At 43.2% G+C, this 11,948-nt stretch overlaps 1 long non-coding RNA gene across 1 annotated transcript; it reads left to right on the top strand.

The window, feature by feature from the left end:
* The first annotated feature begins 1,478 nt into the window (after positions 1–1,478).
* LOC117075028 lies at positions 1,479–6,836 on the top strand. The gene is made up of 3 exons (XR_004433814.1): positions 1,479–1,688; positions 5,173–5,254; positions 6,053–6,836. It is a non-coding gene; the product is annotated as an uncharacterized LOC117075028 (long non-coding RNA).
* Positions 6,837–11,948: the final 5,112 nt, after the last annotated feature.

Below are 11,948 nucleotides of genomic sequence, written 5' to 3'. Positions count from 1 at the left end.
GATAGTTTTCGTCTGACAGTCAGAAGGACTGTCTGTTGGTCTGTTGAGATTGCTTGAGGTCCACTCCAGACCCTGTTTGCCTGGGTATCAGCAGCAGAGGTTGCCGAAGATAGAATATTGCTGAACAGCGAGTGTACCTGTCTGATTCTTTCTTTGGAAGTTTCCTCTCAGGGGTGATGCCACCCTGTGAGGTGTGGGGTATCAGACTGCCCCTAGTGGGGGATGTCTCCCAGCTAGGCTACTCAGGGGTCAGGGACCCACCTGAGCAGGCAGTCTGTCCGTTCTCAGATCTCAACCTCCGCGTTAGGAGATCCACGGCTCTCCCCAAAGCTGTCAGACAGAGTCGTTCGGTCTGCAGCGGCCCCGCTCTTTCCCCTAATGGACTGCAGCTGTGCGCTGTCCGCAGAGGTAGAGTCTACAGAGACAGGCAGGCTTCCTTGAGCTGCTGTGAGCTCCACCCAGTTCGAGCTTCCCAGCGGCTTTGTTTACCTACTTAAGCCTCAGCAATGGCGGGCGCCCCTCCCCCAGCCTCGCTGCTGCCTTGCGGATAGATCGCCGCAGACGGCTGTGTTAGCAGTGAGGGAGGCTCCGTGGGCGTGGGACCCTCCCGGCCAGGTGTGGGATATATTCTCCTGGTGTGCCTGTTTCCTTAAAGCGCAGTATTGGGGTGGGAGTTACCCGATTTTCCAGGTGTTGTGTGTCTCAGTTCCCCTGGCTAGGAAAAGGGATTTCCTTCTCCCTTGCGCTTCCAGGTGAGGCGATGCCTCGCCCTGCTTCAGCTCACGCTGGTCAGGCTGCAGCAGCTGACCCGCACCGATTGTCCGGCACTCCCTAGAGAGATGACCCCAGTACCTCAGTTGAAAATGCAGAAATCACCGGTCTTCTGTGAGGCTCGCGCTGGGAGTTGGAGACTGGAGCTGTTCCTATTCGGCCATCTTGCTCCGCCCCCAGAAAGGACTTTCTACTTCCACCTCCCTTTCTTGGCTCAGCACAAGTGTCAGCTTATAGGATGAATAACTTTCAATGAGAGCAGCAGCACTGAGGAGAAGATCCTTGGGAGGAGTCCGTAGCACCCTCATTTCCATTAACTCCATCTAAACTGCAGCAAAGCAAAGCAATGTGCTTGTTCTGACAATGCAACTTCAGCCTTGTTGTCTAAGTTGAAACAAGTTACTCAGCCTCCACGCCCCTACCATATGGACATTCTGGTGTTTCTCTTTCCCTTCTCCCTCCACCTTCTCTCTCATGAACTCCACCATACAAAGTCTGTGGCATACAGTTTTGTTCTTATTAAATGCTGCCTGCTGTTATATTATGTCTTCTGCATATTGAGGGCAGAGGGCACATCCTCACCACTTTTTTATGTGGCCCAGTGCCCAGTGCAGGGGGTAAGCAGTGCATGTTTACTGATGGAATGGGCTCCCCACCACTGCTCTGCCTTCTTCATTTCTCCTTTCCACCATTTGTTTCAGGTTTACAACAGCAGTCTGCTGGGAAAATGCTCATGTCTAGTGCTTTGACTTCGACGTAAAGACCTAGCTGAGGGGAAAACTTGACCAAGACAACATTAACAACCAGCTGACTCACTGCCCCACAACACGGTTTTGTGATCACAGGAGGGCTCCTGTGGGGGGCCCTGGATCTGCAGAAATTATGTGTTCCTTTTTGAAGGCACTGTGGGAAGGGGGGTGAGTTGAGGAAGTACTATGGGTTTGGGGAAGGCTGGCTCTTTAAAGACCATGAAAGGCCTATCAGAAATGCCCAGAAGACTGAAGGCTGAACCAAAGCATCCCCTCCAAACTGGAGTTCCCTGAATGTGTCTCAGAAAGAAAGGCTGTGCTAGCAGGATTGGAGAGGGAGCAAAGATGCTAATGAAGTGTGAACTGGCGGCTTTCAGCAGAGCCTTCTGGGCACCATGCCACCATCTCGCTTTCTTTCCTACCCATTTATTTATTTATATTCTTAATTAATGGAAATTTCAACTCCCATTAGATCAGAAGGAGTCAGTAATAAACAGCTAGAGCATTAGACAGGCAGGGCCACTAGGGAAGGGCTCAGGCTCCTCATTCTACTCCTGGATTCCAGTCACATGGCTCGGGCATAGGGAGAGAAAATCCAAATGTCGGTTCTGTGTAAGAGAGCTGGGACACTTCGACAGTGGACCACCAACCTCTATGGTATCTATGAGTTTCCTTTTCTTTAGGCAATATCAAGAGATTCCTTATGCTGGAATTAGGCAGCCCAGATTTTAATCCTATCTAGCTGTGCAACCCTGGGCAAGTTGACCTACTTTTCTGTGTCTTATTCTCCCCTATTAAAGAATGTAAAGTACCTATCTCAGGGGTGGTTTTGGGTCTTAAAAGAGATAATGTTTGTTAAGCACTTGGCACAGCACCTGGTCCACAGTGTGTGCTCACTGGATGTTAGCTACTCTTACCATCAGGAACCCACGTGCACATATCAACACTGCTCCTTCCTCAGGTGTCTCAAGCAGCCCAGAGAAAGCTTCTAGGGAGCAGGGCTGGTAAGCATCCTCCTTCAGGAATATCTCGGGCACTCCACTTCTCTGGGATCTGGCACGTGATTTGTGGTTTGTTTTGGGGGTCATGTGGGGTTTTTAAATCCATAGTCTTGAATCTCCAAGCCTATTGGAATCGCTTATGAAACCTGAAAACCTCTGCTTGGTCATAATCCAGGACTTGGACGTTAACATAGAATTTAGGCACAGCCAAAAAGTCATTGATGAGCCAAGACATGGTAGAGTGATAAGAGCTGTAAGAAGCAAGCAATATCACATAGCTAGAGAAAAGCTCCCCATCTCAGATCTAAAGGAGGGCTTTAGGGGGCTCCTAGACCAGGAGGCCAAGCCCCATGGAGGTGGGGCCGAGAGAGTGTGATTGGAACTTCATGCTGAGGTTGCAACTTCTGGGTTTGGTTCCAGACTCCACAACTTACTGGCTATAGGATCTGGGAACAAAGCTCATCACGTTTCTAAACCTAAGTTTCCTGACATGAAAAATCGGAATGATAATAACAGTGTTCTCCCCATAGAGTTGAAGAGAGAATGACATGAGAAAACTTATGAAGTGATTAATAGAATGTCTGCAAGTTCTCAGGAACTGTTAGCTGTTATGATTAGATCTGCTTTATTCATTCTTGTATATTGAATGCCTGCCACAGTGCCTGCTTATAATAAGGGCTCAAGAAATATTTGTTAAAGGATGAAATGGAGAATGTGAGACATGTGACAAGTCACTAACCTTTTGGGACTTGGTATCCCTGATGGAGTGGGATTCTACTGGTTGGCCTTGCATGCCACTTCCAGATCAAAATACTGGGATTCTGTGCCAGGTTCACTCATGCCTTCTGGGTCTGTCCCCCTGGGCCTGTGGGTAGTATGCTGTTTCACCTGAAGAAAGAAACTTCCCTCCCTCTTTCTGGAGAACATGACAGCCCGTATTGACAGAGAACTAAGGTCTTGGGTAGTATTCAAGAGAAAAATTTAAAATGCTGTGTTTGAATCTTTTTGGGTAAGAAGGATCCACTGGTTATCTTGGATATGCTATTAGACTTCATTTCTAAAGAGAAAGGGTATCTTGAAAGGTGAGCAAGGCAGTAGTTTGCATTAGGAAATATTAACTGGAGCACAATTGGGAGAGTATTGTTATCCCACCTGGTGAATCCTTGCTTGCCCTCACCTTGAGTACCTCATTCACATTGAGGCTCACGGGATTCAAATGCCAGCTAACCTCGGGTAGGACACAGTAGAAATAGGAAAGGTCCTTGGAAGGGCAAAGCAGATGAATTTGGAGGAAGAGGTGACTTCCGCATCAAGAAAGATGAAGTATTACATTCTGAAAAAAAGCAGAGGAGGGGGTGAGCACTCTCCGAGGTGCTGAGTGTAATGAACGGGGAGCAGCAAGCCAATTGCAGGCTCCCACTCGCCCTTGCCCCTAATGGAGAGAGAGGAGAGAGAGGCAGCACTTGATAAAATTAAAAGGGAACAAATTTAGAACTGATGAAAGAAAATGCTTTCCGCACAATGTGTAATTAACCTATGAAGGAACCTAACCTGCTCGCTATTAACTGAGGCAAGTGGTTAGCTGGGCTTTCAGACGGTTGCAAGAAAAACAGCCGCTATGGTTGTTACCCTCGTTAAGGCTGCAGTTCCTGGGGTAATCCATCCTCTGCTGTAAGACACAAAATGATGGCAAAATTGAGAAAAGGCACATCTCCTGGGATGCAAAAAAAAAAAAAAAAAAAAAAAGGCGGGGGGAGATGAGATTGGGCATTTAGACAGAGAGGATATCAGCACTGCAAAAAGCCCATGGAAATGACCCAGGGAAGCTCTGAGATTTGTCTGAGGTCACACAGCCAGACAATGAGCTGTGTGAATGAGCCCAGAATCTTAGATTCCTGACTCTTCAGCCATTTCCATTTCCACTACATGTGGCCCCCAAGAAGGTTTTGAAGGGTTGCAGTTAGTGCCAACTCTTGTTTCTCCCTTGCTTTTCATTATCTTCTGTGCTTGCTGCAGAGTTAGTGGGCAGTTGCCTCCTATTGAAGGGTATGGTTGGCCTCTGGTCCCAGGAAAACATCAGGACAGGTTGGTCTGGAAAGCTGTCGAGTGTGTTTGTTCTGGGAAGAAATTCTATCCCACTTTACATCCCTGTGATCTTAAGTCTACCACAAAGAGCACATCAACAGAACATAATAGAATAGAATAAAAGAAACTTGTGGGGTGAAATTAGGATGACTGGATTCAAATGTCATCTTACCACTTCTTAGGTGTATGACCTTGGGTACCTTGATCTCTCTGAATCTCTGTCTCATTATCTTACTACTACTTTCTTCATAGATATGTGAGGGCTAAATGAGAATACGGAAAAGAATTTAGAATGTAGTGGTACACAGCACACATTCAAAAACTGGCAGCTAAAATTATTATTAGGATTGGAATTAGCATGAAATTGACCTATTGGGAGAAACTCTTGCTTTAATATTTTAGATCTATCTATCTATCTATCTTCCTATTATCTACCTATCCACCTATCTATCATCTTATTCTTTTATCCTCTCATTCACTCAACAAATACTTTTTGAACACCTTGTATGCACTACGTTAGGTCCAGGACATATAATGATGAAAAAAATATTTTCCTGCCCTCCTAGAGTTAACAATTAAGTGAAGACAATCATGCAAAAAGAAGAAAAATTCCCTGCAATGCAATGTGACACACAGACTGCATTAGAGGTAGGCATCTAAAAGGTATTGGGGACTCATAGAAAAATCTCTGGTTCATCAAACAAATATTTATTAAGTACTAGCTATGGGCAAAGCACTGTGATAGGCATTTGTCAAGTTACTCGTCAAGTAAATCCAACCCTTAGGAACAGTGAGATCTTGGAAAGACATTTTATACTTATTGGGAATCCCAGAAAACATTCCAAGAATCTGAGCTTGCACTGACAATGTAATCAAACATAGCTCCAAGTGAGCACTATTTATTACCAGACAACATTTTGAATCACTCAAAAGTGGTTCAGAATCACTCAAAAGTGGTTCAGAATGGCTTTTGTTGTCTTGGTGAAAGATGTTGGTCAAGAAGCTTCAGAAAATAATCAAGAAAGACCCTGGAAGACATCCAGCACTCTTCTAAGAATTCTGTAGGCTCTGGGCTCTAGATTCTCTTACTTTGGGGCCTTATCCTAGATCGTTGCAAATATACCAAGCATATGGTGTGATATAAATGCTTCTCCTTTCCCCAGTAAATTTATCTCTTTTTGTTGCTGTAAAATTTGAAATTACTTTCTAATTTTGATGTTAAAATTATTTATAATGGGTGATTTTTGACAAGGACATTTAAACTTAGGAATTCTCATGGGATCACAAAATCTTAAAATTTTTTGGGGGGGGTGAATACTAAATTGAACAATTAATGAAATTGACATAATGTTACAATTGCGGATGTTCAATTAAACACCTAATTTTAATTTTACACTTTCATTTCATATTTGGAGCCAATTTATTTTGTTTTGCTTTGTTTTTCAGGCCCAAGACATTTCCATGGGCCTTTGGAAAGCTTTCAAACTGGAGGTCTCCTGCCTCTCGATGGAGAAGCCCTGGTGGCAGCAAGCCTTTTCAGCCAGGCCAACACCCATCCCTTGCCTCAACCAGAGGACCACTGAGGCTGACCTGGCGAGGTGGACCCTTTGGGAAGACTGCTGTTGGTGAGGTCCACATTAGGGTAGATTTAGGGGCATGCTCCTTCTACTTTTTTCGTTATCTCTTTTACCTTCTCTCCTGCCTATGACTTTGTCCATCAATGGCAGCCAAGAGAAGCCAGCGGCTCCCTTAGACCCAGTCCACTCAGCTGGTGCCACTGAAGACATTTCTGATCTCAGTGAAAACACCATGGAAGGAGAGCTGACCACAAACCAACACTTGTGGAAATAAAGCTGATTATGTAGACACTTTGATTAAAACTGGGAATACAAAATGCTTGCCATGTATTCTTTACAAAACCAGCATCCTAATGTCTTTTCAGAGTAGCCAATGTGGAATGAGCTGCTGAGTTTTGTCCTTGGTAAAGCTGTAGTGAGTGCACAGACTGCTGGAATTTTCATGTTAGATGGCATCAGAGGTGTGTTCAGCTCCACTGCTATTGTCTCTCCACAGAATGCCTTTCTGCTGTCTGCCTGGTGGCTGCATCCCTCCCGTCTCAGCTGCAAATCACCTCCTGTGATTCCTTGACTTCTCTGAGACTGAATGCTCTTTCTTTTGTGCTCCCAGTGACTTTAATAGTGTTCACATATCCATTAAAGCATTGTCCACCTCCTGTTGTAGTTGTTTGTTTTACTGGCACATTTGATACCCACTGTGAGCTCTTTGTGGGCAAAGGCCTTTCTTGCCTTCATCTCTATGTCTTCAGCTCTGAACACGGCACTTGGCACATGGTAGGGCCTAAAGCAATGAGGTAACTGGTTGTAAACCAAGGACCTTTCTTTAAGCACTGATTTTGGGTCCTTTTCAACATTGTCTAGCCAAGCCAGGAAAGACTGCATGCCCAGTTAATGTTCAAGAAGTCATGATGAACATTCACCCACCCTACAGCATCCATCTTCCTTCAAATGTCCCCAAATCATGAGTCATCAGCTTCAAGTTCTACCACTGTCATAGATATTTTAAAAACCAAGATAAAGAAGCAAGAGTGCAAGTAGGAATAAATACCTCCAGTAGTAAAAGTGAAACAAATCAATATCACTTCTCAGTGTCCAGAGATGCTTAATAGGCAAAGATCACTGCTAGATTATAAAAAATGTGTTTAGCAAGCAGGGAGGCAAATTTCAGTTTTAGGAGTGAATATCTCAACTGCTCTTTTCATCTCAGAATGATGTAAATTTTCCTAGCATTAGATGATGAATATAAGTCTGTATCCACAGTATTTGATTCTGAAAGCGGTAGTTTTGCTTCTTGGGAAAAGGTGGTGTGAGCTGCTCAGGGTGACTGGGGACTTTCAGCTGTGGATGGAGATGCCTGTTCAGGCACTTTCATTGACTTCCCTCGGCTCCTATGAGGCATCATCTCATGTACCATCACCTGATTAGATTAGGATGCAGCTCCTGCCGACAGCCTTGCCTACCTCTCCACTCTCCTTTTCAAACTCCTTTCCAGGCATTTCCCTCTCATATCTTCTGGTCAGGCCTTCCTAGGCTACTTGGGCCTTCCCTGGACATGCCCTGTGTGTTCCTGCTCGCATCTTTCTGCACATGTCTCTCTACCCGCCTGGTATGTTCCACTCCCCAGCTTTGTACACAAGATTTGTTCTTTGGGTCCAAGCTCAAAGGTCCCTTGAAACCTCAGCTTCCTGGAGGAACTAATTTATTCTTAATCTTTGATCCTACATGGCCTTATGTGTCCCTTAATTATGGCACTTACCACTTTCTGTCATAGTTTCTACAATGATAATAATTAATCCATTGGTGAAGCTCATCAGCGCTATCCTCAAAACATATCCCAAATCAACCACTTCCCACCACGTCTGCCTTTACCACTCCAGTGCAAACTGCTGTCCTTTCTCATCATGATTACTGTGATCACCTCTGAACCAGTCTCCTTGCCTCCATGCTTGCCTTCCACAGAGGGGCTAACGTGGCCCTTATAAAGCATGTATTAAATTGAGTCACTCCTCTGCTCAGAACCTTTAGTGCTTCCCATGTGTATTAGCCCAGGCTCTCCAGAGAAACAGAAACAGAACAGTACACACACACACACACACACCTCTCTATATCTCTATCATCTATATCTATATCTATCTATAGGTATATAAAATAAGACATTGTCTTATACAATTATGGGGGCTGTTGGGTCCAAAATCCTCAGCATGCGCCGGCAGCCTGAAGACCCAGGGGAGCTGATGGTGCAGGGGAAGTCTAAAAGCAGTCTGCTGAACCATTTCCTCTTGATCCATGAGGCTGGTCCTTTTGTTCTATTCAGGCCTTCAATTGATTGGATGAGGCCCACCCACGTTAAGGAGGGCAATCTGCTTACTCAAAGTTCTCTGATTTAAATGTTAATCTCGTCGCAAAACATATTCTACATTGACATATAAAATTAACCATTCCATCCCTGTCAGCTTGGAACCCATACACATCTCCTTAAGTCATGCTTAATCTCCAAATAAAGACAATAATGAAGTCATATTTCTACCGAGCATTAAATAGCTATCCTGCCTACAATAAAAAAAAAAAAAAAAAAAAAAACAAAAAAAACAAAAAAAACATACTAACTCTTTTCTCAGAAGAAGATTCGAAGTCCTTGCATGCATCTGTAGGGCATCTCCTGTACTGAAGTGTGAAATGGTGAGGCAACTTGCCCAAGTCACCCTGTAAAAGTCAAGACTATCTGCTCTCACAGCCTACTCTTTAGTGGTGTCTGTTCCCTGACCCAGTTGTAATCTCTGTAAGGATGGCAACTGTGACTTGTCTATCTTTATTTCCCCAGTTCCTTGCACAAGGTTGGCATTAACTAAACGTTTATGAATAGAACGCGTTCCAGCTTGTTCATCTTCCAGGTGCTACTGTGGTGACTTCCTGAGGCTCAGAGGTCAGAACTCCTAGTGGGTGACATTGTACTTAGCCTCTCAGTGCAGAGCATGCAGGAAAGAATTCAGACTTTGCCGTGAAACAAACTCAGGCTCTTTATTTACTGCATGCTATGTGACCTTGGGCCTCAGTTTTTCCATCTGCAAAATGAAGATACGAGTAATATCTGCTTCCAAGTATTATCTTTAAGGTTAACTAAAATAATGTATGTAAATCATTTAGTTCTGAGATTTGAACACACTAATTGCTCAAAAAATGCTAGCTGTTATTATTTGCTGACCTTGTTCTGAACTTCTGCAGCACATCACTTGTTATTTGCACTTGGTCTATCACTTCTCAAATTCACAGTGTGTCATTTACCTCAAGATGAGCCTCTGGAACATGGGGGTGGGGAAAGACTATGCCTTGCACTTCTGTGTTGCTATGCAGGGCTGAGACCAGAGCTTTGTGCATCATGGTTGTTCAGTACTTAAATGAATCAATTTATTCCTGCAGCTCCCACAAGGGAAGTTTATTTCGCCAGATCTCCACGATGATTCCATGAAAGTCTGAGGTATTTTTCAGATGATGGATATGGGAATTTCTGTCTATACCAACATTCAGGGAATCTTGGATTGTAGGTCAGTGGTTTGGGTGGACCAAAATCAGAATAAAAATGTATACTTTAGCACGTGAACCTATGATCACATTTCTTCAAGCTCTTGTCCCTCATTTCTTTTTTCCCATAAGTATCATAGTAGTGCAGATGTCAAACAAAAATGCTGAAAAATTCTGATTTGACCTGGATTCCCAAACACTTGGAATACAAGTCAAAGCACCCAGAATTCCAAAGGCATTAGACCATTATGCAAGTGGAGAGATCTGGTAAGGGCACAGGGAGCAATGGTAGAGACATATTAGAGAAGATAGGGAAGAAGGCACTTGAGCAGAGATCTGAATGACATGACAAACCAAGCTGTGCAAGTCTAGGGGGAGAAGGAGCAACTCAGGCAGAAGGAAGAACAGATGCAAAGGCCCTGAGGCATTGAATGTTAAGTGTGTAAGAGGAACAGCAAAGAGGCCAGGATGATAGAGTCTAGTCAGGAAAGGGAGGGTGGCTGGAGATGAGGGAGGTGAGGAATTAGAAAGCTAGATCATCTAGAGCTTCACAGGCTAGGGGAAGGGTATGGATTGTACTGTGAGTGATTTGGGAAGCTTCTGGAGAGTTCTGAGCAGAGGAAAAATATGGTATGATTTATATGGTTTACGTCTCTAACATTTCTTGGGCTTCTTTGTGGAATGTAGCTTGTAGGGGGAGAAGAGTGAAAGTAGGAAGTCCAGTTAGGAAGCTACTATGTAATTTGGGTGAATGACTGTAGTGGCTTGATGGAGGTGGAGGTGATGAGGAAGTGGTTTATTTTGAAATATATTTGAAGGTAGCTGTCACAGGATTTTTGGATGAATTTGAAGTGTTTGAAGTAGTATAAAGATACAGGATAAATAGAGAAGGCTTTTTCTTTTATCTGGAGCAACAAATTGAATGATTCAACTCAATGAAATGAGGGGGACTTGGAGAGGAAAAAGCTTTGGGCAGCTGTGGAAATCATTCAATGTTGAATGTGTTAAATTTAGACATCCTAGTGGAGATATTGAATAGGAAGTTGGATAGAGAAGCCTGAAGAACGAGGGGGAGGGCAGAGCTAATGATACACGTATTTTGGAATCATCAGCAAACAGAGGTATTTAAAGCCATAGAAGTGGACGGGGTTATCTAGGGAGTGGGAGAGAGAGAGGAAAAGAGAGACTTTTCAAAACCTCCATCCTGGGGCACACCAATGTTTAGAGATTTGGAAGAGGAGGAGCTGTCAGAGGAGACTGAGACATGGCAGAGATGTTGGAAGAAAATAAGAATGTCGTGTTTCTGAAGTCAAGTTAAAACTCCATTTTAAAGATGGAGTGATCACCTATATCAGATGTCCCCAGGAGGCCAAGGAAGGTGAGCACTAAGAATTTGCTATTGAGATAAATGCAAGAATCCTCATAGAAGCACTGTTTATTTTTAGAAAAATACTGGAAGCATCCCAAAATGTCTATCAACAAGAGAATGGGTAAATTATACTGTGTTTTTACAATGGAATTCTATTCAGCTGAGAAAATGAAAGAGCTAGAGTAACATGGGTGTATCCCATAGGCATTATAGTAAGTGAAAAGTTAAAGAATATATGCAGTTGAATACCATTTATAAAGTCTTAAAGCATGCAAAACAAATCTATCTTGTTTAGAGGAAGCTACATAGTAAAAATATAAAGGAATACATGGGAATGAAAAGTGTGAAATTCAGGATTCTAGTTACTTCAAGAATGGGGGAAGGGGAGGAAATCTGAGAACAATACACAGAAACATTCAATTGTATTGGTAATATTTTTGCTTTTTAAGCTTGGTGGTAGGTGCAAAGATAATATTGAATCATTTATACTTTTTAATACTCTAAATATTGCCTGAAAAATTCTAAGTATAAAAGAAAGATAATAATTTAATGACTGAATTTGTTGATGTGAAAGTAATCTGTGACTTAGACAAAAGAAATTTCAGTGAAATATTTACTGGGCACGCAGATTGATTGGCATGGGTTCAAGAAAGAAAGATATGGAGAAAGTGAAAATGACAAAGAAAACTCTTTAGAGAAGTTCTGGTATAAGGGGGGAGGAAAACGGAGTGATAGCTGGAGGGGTACATGAGGTAAGGGGAGGTTTTATTGAGAATGACTCCAAATGTAAAGTTTGCCAAGGCCAAGTAATGTATGAAATTAAAATATAGTTTTTGTTTAATTATTTATCATTAGCAGATAATCTAAATACCCTTGT

This window comes from Trachypithecus francoisi, unplaced genomic scaffold (assembly GCF_009764315.1).
Source record: "Trachypithecus francoisi isolate TF-2019V2 unplaced genomic scaffold, Tfra_2.0 Lachesis_group5, whole genome shotgun sequence".
NCBI classification, from domain to species: domain Eukaryota; kingdom Metazoa; phylum Chordata; class Mammalia; order Primates; family Cercopithecidae; genus Trachypithecus; species Trachypithecus francoisi.
The sequence above is the reverse complement of the archived record's forward strand: the minus strand, read 5'-3'. Positions and strand labels throughout refer to the sequence as shown.